Genomic DNA, 9,886 nt, shown 5'->3' with positions numbered 1-9,886 from the left:
AAATGGAAAATGGTTTAAATACTATTTTGGTCTCTATATTTTTCTTTTATTTATTTTGATCCTTTACTTTTAAAATGTTCATTCTGGTATCTATGCTTTTAATTTTGATTCTTCTTGGTCATTATACTTTCAAAACGTTCACTTTGATCATTATATTTTCAGTTTTTGTTCATTTTGATCATTGAACTATCAAAAAGTACCATTTTGATCCCTTAAAAATGAAGTAAAATATAAACGAAGGGATCAAAATGGCCTCTTTTTGAAAATACAAGAACCAAAACAAACATTTTGAAAGAAAATAAATCAAAATGAACCAAAGTTGAAAATATATAGACTAAAATGAATATTTTGAAAATATAGAAACCAAAATGAACAAGCACTAAAAATACAGGAACTAAAATTGTATTTAAACCTTTTTTTTTTTTTTAATAAATAGCTTGTTTGACTTGTTTTTAAGTTATAATTTTAAGGGTCATTTAGATTAACGTGAGAAAAAAATATTTTTCAAAAAACTAATTATTATTTAAATGTTTTCAATAAAAATTTATTAAAATATATTTGAAAAACTATTTTAAAATTTTATTTTTCAAACAACTGGTTTTTTTTCCTCTGTACTTTGTAATTTTTAAATTAATATTTAAAGTGTTATTTTTCAAAGGACCAGTTTCTTTTCTCTCTACTTTGTCATTATACTTACACTATTTAAGGTAAATGATTTAAGTGAGAAATAATATTGTATATTAAATTTGAGCAATTTTTAAATGATGTAATAATTATATTGTTGTTAGTTTTGCTTCCAGGCTTATTTATTTCTATCACAATGTAAGCTTTTGATTAATATGTTTTGATACATATTATGTATCTTAAACAGAGAAAACAAAAACAAAAACAATAAGTACTTCTTAAACAAGTTTCTAACGTTGCCGAAGAAAATGTTTACCATTGTCACTGACTCATACATTCCCCTAAAGAGGTACAGGGGAGTCTCCCATCTTTCTCATGCGGACTCAATGTCTCCCTCCTATTATCCCGGTGCTAGCTAATTTCCCGATTGGATAAATCGAAATTGTTTGTTTCTCCAAAAAGAAAATCTAATAGCAGATGTTTGAGTTCCGAACTGATTCATTTGTTTCAAGAAACAAGAATAAAAAATAGTTACCAAACATATTTCTATTTCTAATTCTTAAAGAAAAGAAAATAGGTGACTTGAAACAAGAAATAGGAACCCGGACATAGAAAACAAGAAATAGAAACATTATCAAATGGGGCCTTAGAAACTAACCATTTGTAAGTTTGGTTTTTAGTTTGAAAAATCTCGTCATTTAGGTTCCATTTAGTTATCATTGAGTTTTTATCTTTTAATTTTTAAAAATTAAGCTTACAAACACCAATTTCATCTCTAAATTTTCTGTTTTATTTTTCCGTTCTACTAATGTTCTAAAAAAATCTAGCCATTTTTTGAAAACTTCTTGATCTGAGTTATAAAGAGAAAGATTTCTTTTTTATGACTTCCACTTATCTATCCCAATCCGAAAAAGTTATCGACCAGGGCCCTATTGATGAATGCAAGAAACCACCTCCTGCCTAGTCTCAAATAGGGGCTACTTAGCTACTAGGCTCAGATGCAAACTTACTTTAAGAGTGACGAACGAAGCTGTTCAACTAATAGGGAGAGGAGCGAAACTGCTTGACTAGTTGAAAGAAGGGTTAAAAGTAGTTTTTAAATACTTGTTTTTCTTTTTAAAATTTAGCTAAGAATTTAACTCTTTTACTTATAAATGATGAAAACTAAAGAAAACTTATAAATAAGTTTAATTTTCACCATTTTTGAAGAAATCCTTGAGTTATTAGTCAAATTCTAAAAATAAAAATTACTATTTTCTTCTTTAGTTTTCAAATTTTGGCTAGGTTTTTGACAAGATTGGTGAAAAAAAGAACAAAGACAAAAAGTTTATTGGTGGAAGTAATGTTTATAAACTAAATTTTCAAACGAGTATATTATTAAATGATATATGAGGATATATTATTATTTATAGGGATTTATCAAACATGAGGACTATTCATGAGATATTATCAAATAATTAAGATTAACTTCTTTCTCCAAAATAATAGAGACCAGACTAGAATTTTGTCTTTATGGTTTATTGATGTATACTCATAAATAGTTAGTTTTTTTTATAAAATCCTCACAAATAGTATTTATGTCTTATCAAACCACGGAGATTAAATTCTAAATATAAACCATAAGAATTAAATTTTAACTTTCTCTAAATCATTGTAACTAAATTTGCTATAAAAAAACCACCGGTCGAATTTTTTTTCAATTAATATATAATCGGTCAAGTTGGTCGTTAGAGTTAGTTGTTGGAGATGATCAAATGGAGCTGGTCACTGGAGGTGATTATTGGAGTTGGTCACCAAACATATATACCAACTCATTTTGGTGAGCAAAACGTCTCTTAGAAATATATTTATCCTTTGATATATATATATAAAGGTGTTATAATTAAAGTGTAGGGTGGGAGAATATTGAACTTCTGATCTCAAGGTCGATAGTGTGAGCACTATGCCAATTGAGCTACGTTCATGTTGACACCTTTGATATAAATTAAATCACCACTGAACTTAAAAATTTATTGGCAAGTGACTTCTTGCCCCATTCCATGTGCAAGGGTGTCATAAGTGATTTCAAGCTTTCCAAATTTGCATCGTGTTCAGAAGGTGCCATGATGAGTTCATTCCATGGTTGACTTGCAGCCTCACCCCAAGGGGTGCACCATCACTTGTTGCTTAGAGAATATGTGTTGTGGCCGTTGAGTAAGGCCAAAGTCCAAGTAGGGTGGGATTTAACCCCATTGCCGAGGTGAGAGTATGTCGAAGCTCGATCATGGTTGTTTTGCGTCCTTGGGATCCCAAATTAGAGAAGCCCCAACCATTGGTCTATTGTCATATCTGCATTGCAAGTCTCAAGACAGTTGTGCGAAAGTCGTCCACGGGGGGGGGGGTGTTAACGCATAAAATAATGTGCGACCATTGTTTGTCATGCCTATATTGCGAATCTCAGGGCCAAATCCTAAAGTTGGGTGAGGTAGGTCCGTCAGTGGGGTATGCTCATAAGTAGCATGCAAATTCCATATTCATTCTGATGTACGTTATTTCATCAAGTTCATTAGCAGCCAAATCAAGTTCGGATCGTCATCGAGGCAATGCCATGTTTAAGTGGAGGTGGGTATATTTAGTTTAACTTTTCAAGTGTTTAATTTTGAAAATATGTCATTTTGAAAAAAAATTGAAGTGTTTAGCAATCACTAGAAGAATTTCGGGCTTTAATGTCGGTTTTAAACCGACATTAAAGCCCATAATCTGTCTATTTTTTTTAAATTCCGTTGTTGAATTCATTTTTTTGGTCAAAAAGTATAACATGACACATCATCATTGAACACTGTGGCTATGACATATTATTTATGTATGGATTGCAAATCTATTACATTTAATCCACAAATTCTGGTATAAAATTATAATTTAAAAGATCGTACAATAATTCAGCTCTTGAAAACACAAATTACAAGTAATACAAACATTATGATTTTACAAACATTATGAGTTTACTGTCCCTCTCCAATTGGTAAGTATGGATCCCTTCATAATTCTTCTTGAACAGACACCTCACCCTCCCCCCCCCCCCTAGCTTCAGCAATGTCTAGTTATAGGCATCTTTGTTCTGACCAACTATTGTTCAAAGGATCACAAACAAAAAAGATTTAAGATAAAGGATTGAAAGTGAAAATGTGATCAGAATTCATATTCAACTAACCGTGTTTATTGGGAATGTGTATAAATGGTAAATTCAAGGTAAAATTCTTTATTACAGTTCCCCAAGAAAAAGCATAAAGAGGTTGCGATACCAAATCTTTACTCCTTTGTTGCACCTGCAAAACAAGAAAACTCAATAGTTGAATAAATGAGAGGATCTTCTTTTTAAAACTGTGAGTCATCAACTAAAACTTATTAAAACTATGAGTCAAACATTCTTTTAGTGTATTTAATTAGCATAATGCACATATTCTCAAGTCAATCAATTGTTTAGTTCCTGCATCTATCACTTAGCTCCAGTGGCCTATCATGTAGCTTAATCGTTTAGTAAACGATCTCGGGCATAGGCGATCGTTTAGCTACCATGCCCATCGTTTAGCACTGACACCTTATCGTCTAACACATTCACCTATCGCTTAGCATTCCACCTATCATGTAGGGCGTCTGCTCATCGTCTAGCACAACACCGCTATCGTCTAGCGCTCATGCCTATCGCGTAGCACTATCGTGTAGTCTATCGCTTAGTGCCCGCACATTTGCTATACGATCATCCAGCGCCCGCCTACACGATCGACGATCATCCAGCGCCTACCTACATGATCGTCCAACACCCGCCATCTGCTATACGACCATCCAGCGACCGCGTACATGATCGTCCAGCGCCTGCGCATCTGCTATACGATCGTCCAACACCCGCTTACTCGATCAACAATCGTCTAGCACCCGTGCATATCTACACGATCATCTTGCGCATCGCTTAGCTCCACGCATCTACTATATGATCGTCTACCTCATCATTTAGCTCCCTGCATTGTTACACGATCGTCTAGCACCGGCCTACACAATCGCCTACCTCATCGTGTAGTGCTAACCATTTGCTACACTATCATCTACCCAGCACCTTGCGCTCAACATTTCGCTTTCACTGCTCTTGCTCACACATACCCAACGCAGGAGTAACTCTTGGCAATGCCTCTTGCCAATACTTCAACAAATGTATCATATACAACAAAACCATTAATCAAATCGAATTTCAAAGACCATAGACACATAAAAAGGCCCAAATCTAGGAGCAGAGAGACATACTGAAGTGAAACCGCAGCTGGCTTTCATTGAGACATTTACACAAATAGTTTAGAGGCGTAACATAAGAACAAAAATTGTTGTGAGTTTAAGAGAGGAAAGAGAAGAAGACCATACTGACCTGGACGAATGACGAATGGCGAACTTCAGATTGAATGGCGAATGGTGGCACATGGATCGGGGCGACTTCAGATCTAGACTTCAGATCCGAGTGACTGGGTGCGGCCGACGATGGACGAATGAGAGGATCTACACCACGAACGACTAGGTGCGACTTCAAATCTGAGCCAGATCTACACCACGACAGACTCTTCACCCACGATCGACAGACGAATGGTAGACTCTTCACCCAGGTCTACACCATAACAGATGATCGACAAATAAGGATCTACACCACGGACAACTAGGTTTGGAAGAGAGAAGTGAGAAAGAAGAGGGTCTGCAGAGGGAAGTGTGAGAATGAGAGGAAAAAGAAAATAGGGGGAGAGTGAAGAGGGAAAAATGAAAAAAAAATGGGGGGAAAATAGAAAATAGAGGGAGAATGAAAAGGGAAAAATTAAGCGGATCTTTAATGTCGTTTAAAACTGACATTAAAGGTACCCCTACAATGTCAGTTTAAAACCGACATTAAAGATTCACTTTTTTTTTATAAAAAAAACGACATTATACATCCGATTTCACTTTTTTCAACGGACATTAAAACCCAAAATTCTTGTAGTGCAAGTAATTCAACAAATGTATCATATATAACAAAACCATTAATCAAATCAAATTTCAAAGGCCATAGACACATAAAAAGGCCCAAATCTAGGAACAGAAAGACATATTGGAGTGAAACCACAGTTGGCTTTCATTGAGACATTTACACAAATAGTTGAGAGGCGTAAACATAAGAATAAAAATTGTTGTGAGTTTAAGAGAGGAAAGAGAAGAAGAGCATACTGATCTGGACGACAGCACGTTGGAAAAGACGAACGGCGACGGATCAGGAGACACGCAATGAGGGAAAATTGAACGACGAATGGCAGCGTAACGACGGTGAGGGAAAATCGAACGACGAACGATGGCACACACCACGTGGGAATATGAACTTCAAATCTGGAGACACATGATTAGCGTATCAAGTTTGGGTGCTTATTTATCAAACCGAGAGTATAAGATACAAAAAAAAATAACTGAAGAGGGAGCAGCAGATCCAGGCTCTGTGGCGCTTCGACAGAACGAGCTTCACCCACGACCAGATCTTGGTTGGCTGTGGCGCTTCGACAGAACGAGCAGCAGATCCAGGCGACTGGTATGGCGTGCAGGTTGCACGACGAATAGACCTGCACGGAAGCCAGATCTACACCACGACAAATTCTTCACCCACGATCGACGGACAAATGGCAAGGGTTTAATGTCGGTTTAAAACCGACATTGTAAAACCGACATTAAAGGTACCCCTACAATGTCGGTTTAAAACTGACATTAAAGATCCGCTTTAAAAAAAAAAAAAAACAAAACCGATATTATACATCCGATTTTACTTTTTTCAACCGACATTAAAGCTCAAAATTCTTGTAGTGAATCATTTAAAATAACTTTTGAAAAAGTTTCAAAACATACTTTAAGTCAGTTTTATAAAAAGAGTTTAAATAAAAATCGCTTTTTTAAAAAACGGTTTTTTCCCTAGTCAATCTAAACCGACGCTAAATTACAAAATAATCACCTCATTTTCTCCCCCATTGAAAACTTTGAGAATGGAAAGGTCGTATGAGAAACAAAACCCTAGATCAAAACAAACCTTAGTTTCTCTTTCAAACTATATATATGAATGTGTGTGTATATATATATATATATATATATGAAGACAAAATTGTATATCTTCTTCTTCATCGATAGTTGGTTTATATGATTTGGGTAAATAATTAGAAGACAATAAAAAAGACAGTGGGAAAACCTTCTCTCTTTTGAGGGCTCGAGGATACATATAATATGTCCAAAACCCTTCAAAGGGTTTCTTTTAGAATCTTATATCATTCTCTCTATTGGGTTTTAGTCACATCCAACTTTCTCTCCATTTTCCTTTTCATACTTTTCTTTTCTCTAATTATTAATAACTTATTTTTTTACAAAAAAATAAAATTTGAAACTAGTTATTTTCCTCCAAACTTTATTGTTTATTCCATAACCTCTTAAAAACTTTTAAAAATTACAACTACAACCTATAAATTTTTAGGTCTTGTACTTGAAATTTTTAATTTTGTGTGTAATCAATCGTTGATGTTTAAATGTGGACCGATCTTTAAATTTTCAATACGAATTTTATAGATCCATGTTATATACAACATTTTTATAAATTTAAAAGCTTGTCCTAGAGCGTCTTATAAAACACAAAATACAACTTTTTTTTTTTCCTTTTTTGTTTCGTACTCATTAATAATTATTTATAATTATTTGAGCTTGTGAATATTCATAATCATATATTAGACATATATATTCGTCATATATAAATTTGAAAGGTAGGCAACTATATTGTAAATTTTGTGGATTAAAATAGATTGTTTAGGCCTCATTTGGTAACGATTTCGTTTTTTATTTTTAGTTTTTGAAAATTAAACCTATAGACACTGTTTTTACCTCCAAATTTATTCATTTTTTATCTACATTTTACCAATGGTTTAAAAAACCAACCCAATTTTTGAAAACTAAAAAAGGTACAAAAACTTGTTTTTATTTTTAGAATTTGGCTAAGAATCAAACCATTCTACTTAAAAAATATGGAAATCATAAGAAATGGGAAGGAAATATGCTTAATTTTGTAAAATAAAAAACAAAAAAATAAAATAAAATGGTTGCCAAACGATGCCTTAATTTTTATTTTTTAGTTTTTTGGAAATTAAGCCTTAAACATCATTCCTTCCAACTCTAAGACCATGTTTGGTAACCATTTGATTTCTTTTAAAAAAAAATCAATAGACATATTTTCACCCAAAATTTCTTCATTTGTTGTCTACTTTTTACCAATTATTTAAAAAAATCAAACCAAATTTTAAAAGCTAAGAAAATAGCTTTTGAAAACTTGTTGATTTTGGAATTTGGCTAAGAATTCAACTATTGTAAGAAATATGCAAATCATTATAAGAAATTGGAAGAAAATAAGCCTAATTTTCAAAAATAAAAAACAAAAAATAAAATAGTTACCAAACGAGGCCTAAATTTTTTGTTTTGATATTTACTTTTTACCAATATTTTCCAAAACAAAGTCAAATTTTGATAACTTTAAAAAGTAATTTTTATAAATTTGTTTTCTGAATTTAGAAGATGACTAAGAATTCAACTCTAGTACTTTAAAAAGATCTAAATTATGGTATGAAATTAAATAGAAATATACTTAATTTTTAAAAACAAAAAACGAAATGATTATCAAATAGAGTCTTAAGAATTAAATAAATATTTTAAAACCTTTTAAACTAAAATATATTAATGAATTCAATTTTCAAACCAAAATAAGATTTAAACTTTTTTTATACAATGACATGCTACCTTTTTCTTCCATTATTCCAAATAATAATAATAACAATAATAATAATAAAATTAAAGTGGTATTGATGTGTCTCAACTTTGAACCATTTGTTTGTTTCTAGGTTTACTCATAACTTGTAACCCATGATACAAAATTTTATGTCCAATTTTAAATCATGTATATTATTTAGTATCAAAATAAAATTAAAGTCCCTTTGCATATAAAGTAAGAACTATTCCTAGTTTCTTTATGAGATGTATCTTGTTTTTTTTTATAGGATCAAAAATAATATTAGTGGGATTTAAAAATATATATATAAAAAAAAGGGAAATAGATGCTTCCTAGTTACTAGCTACTTCATAGTGTTGTATATTATTGATAAGACACCATAAATAATAATAACAAATGGTTGCTCTTTTGCCCTTTGTTTTTCCTTAATTTAATCAATGTCAAACAGTTGACAAACATCACAAATTTCAATTCCTAAAAGAGAAATTAAGAATTGAAAAAAAAAAATAGTGAATCTGACTTTTAATTTAAAAGTGTTAGGAATGAAGATTCTTTTTGCCATTAATGAAGCACACTAATGATAGTTTATGGATCAAAATCAATATGTGATCACTAGTTTCTCTTTGTCTCTATTCCACTAAGCACCCTTATTGGATTAAGAAAAACTAAAGTAAATATAATACTCTCTATTGGATAACTATTTGGTTTTAGAAAATTGTATGTCTTTTTGCAATTTTTTACAAATAGTTTTTATCTTTTTAAGAAAAATTTTAAATTCTTAATCAAACTCCGAAATAAATAAAATTATTGAGAGTCGCCCAAGGCAAGGCCCATAGCCCTGAAACGGGCCCAAGTCTAAAGGGGACTTGAAGGAGGCATTGGACAACACATGTCCCAAGAGAGAAAAGTCGAAGTCTCGGGTTTTTGACCGACTAACTGAGCCGCTAAATATATACCAATCGAAAAATAATGGAGTTGTGCTTGGTCTGGCACCCTGCAGTCTCAGGAGCCAGAACACAACTCTCAGAGTTACATGTAATCATAAACGACTGTCTAAGGCATTAGAAATAGCTTTAATCGGTGACCTAAAAGAGGAAGAGTAAGTGATCTCCATAAGAGAGCTCTCACCTTACGTTTTTTGTTTTTTTTACTAAACTATATACTCCCTGTAACTAGCATAGGCATCATAATGCAGTAGACTCGAACTGCCCACGCCTATGCAAGGATTTCTTGCACTGGTCAATTTAAGCAAGATCATACCAAAGAAGCAAGTTGGAGGTCAAACCCACGAATACGACACATACTTGTGTGATCCAAGTGCTAACAAAAACTATTTTTCTATGTTTAAAAAACTTGTATTGAATTAAGGTCTTGGTTTTTGGTTTTTAATTTTTAAAAAATAAAATTATAAACTCTTCTACGAATTATGAATTTCTCTATTTTATTATCTATATTTTTAAAATTCAAGCAAAGTTT

The sequence above is a fragment of the Benincasa hispida genome, chromosome 7, assembly GCF_009727055.1.
Source record: "Benincasa hispida cultivar B227 chromosome 7, ASM972705v1, whole genome shotgun sequence".
Classification (NCBI taxonomy): domain Eukaryota; kingdom Viridiplantae; phylum Streptophyta; class Magnoliopsida; order Cucurbitales; family Cucurbitaceae; genus Benincasa; species Benincasa hispida.
Note: the sequence above shows the minus strand (reverse complement) of the source record.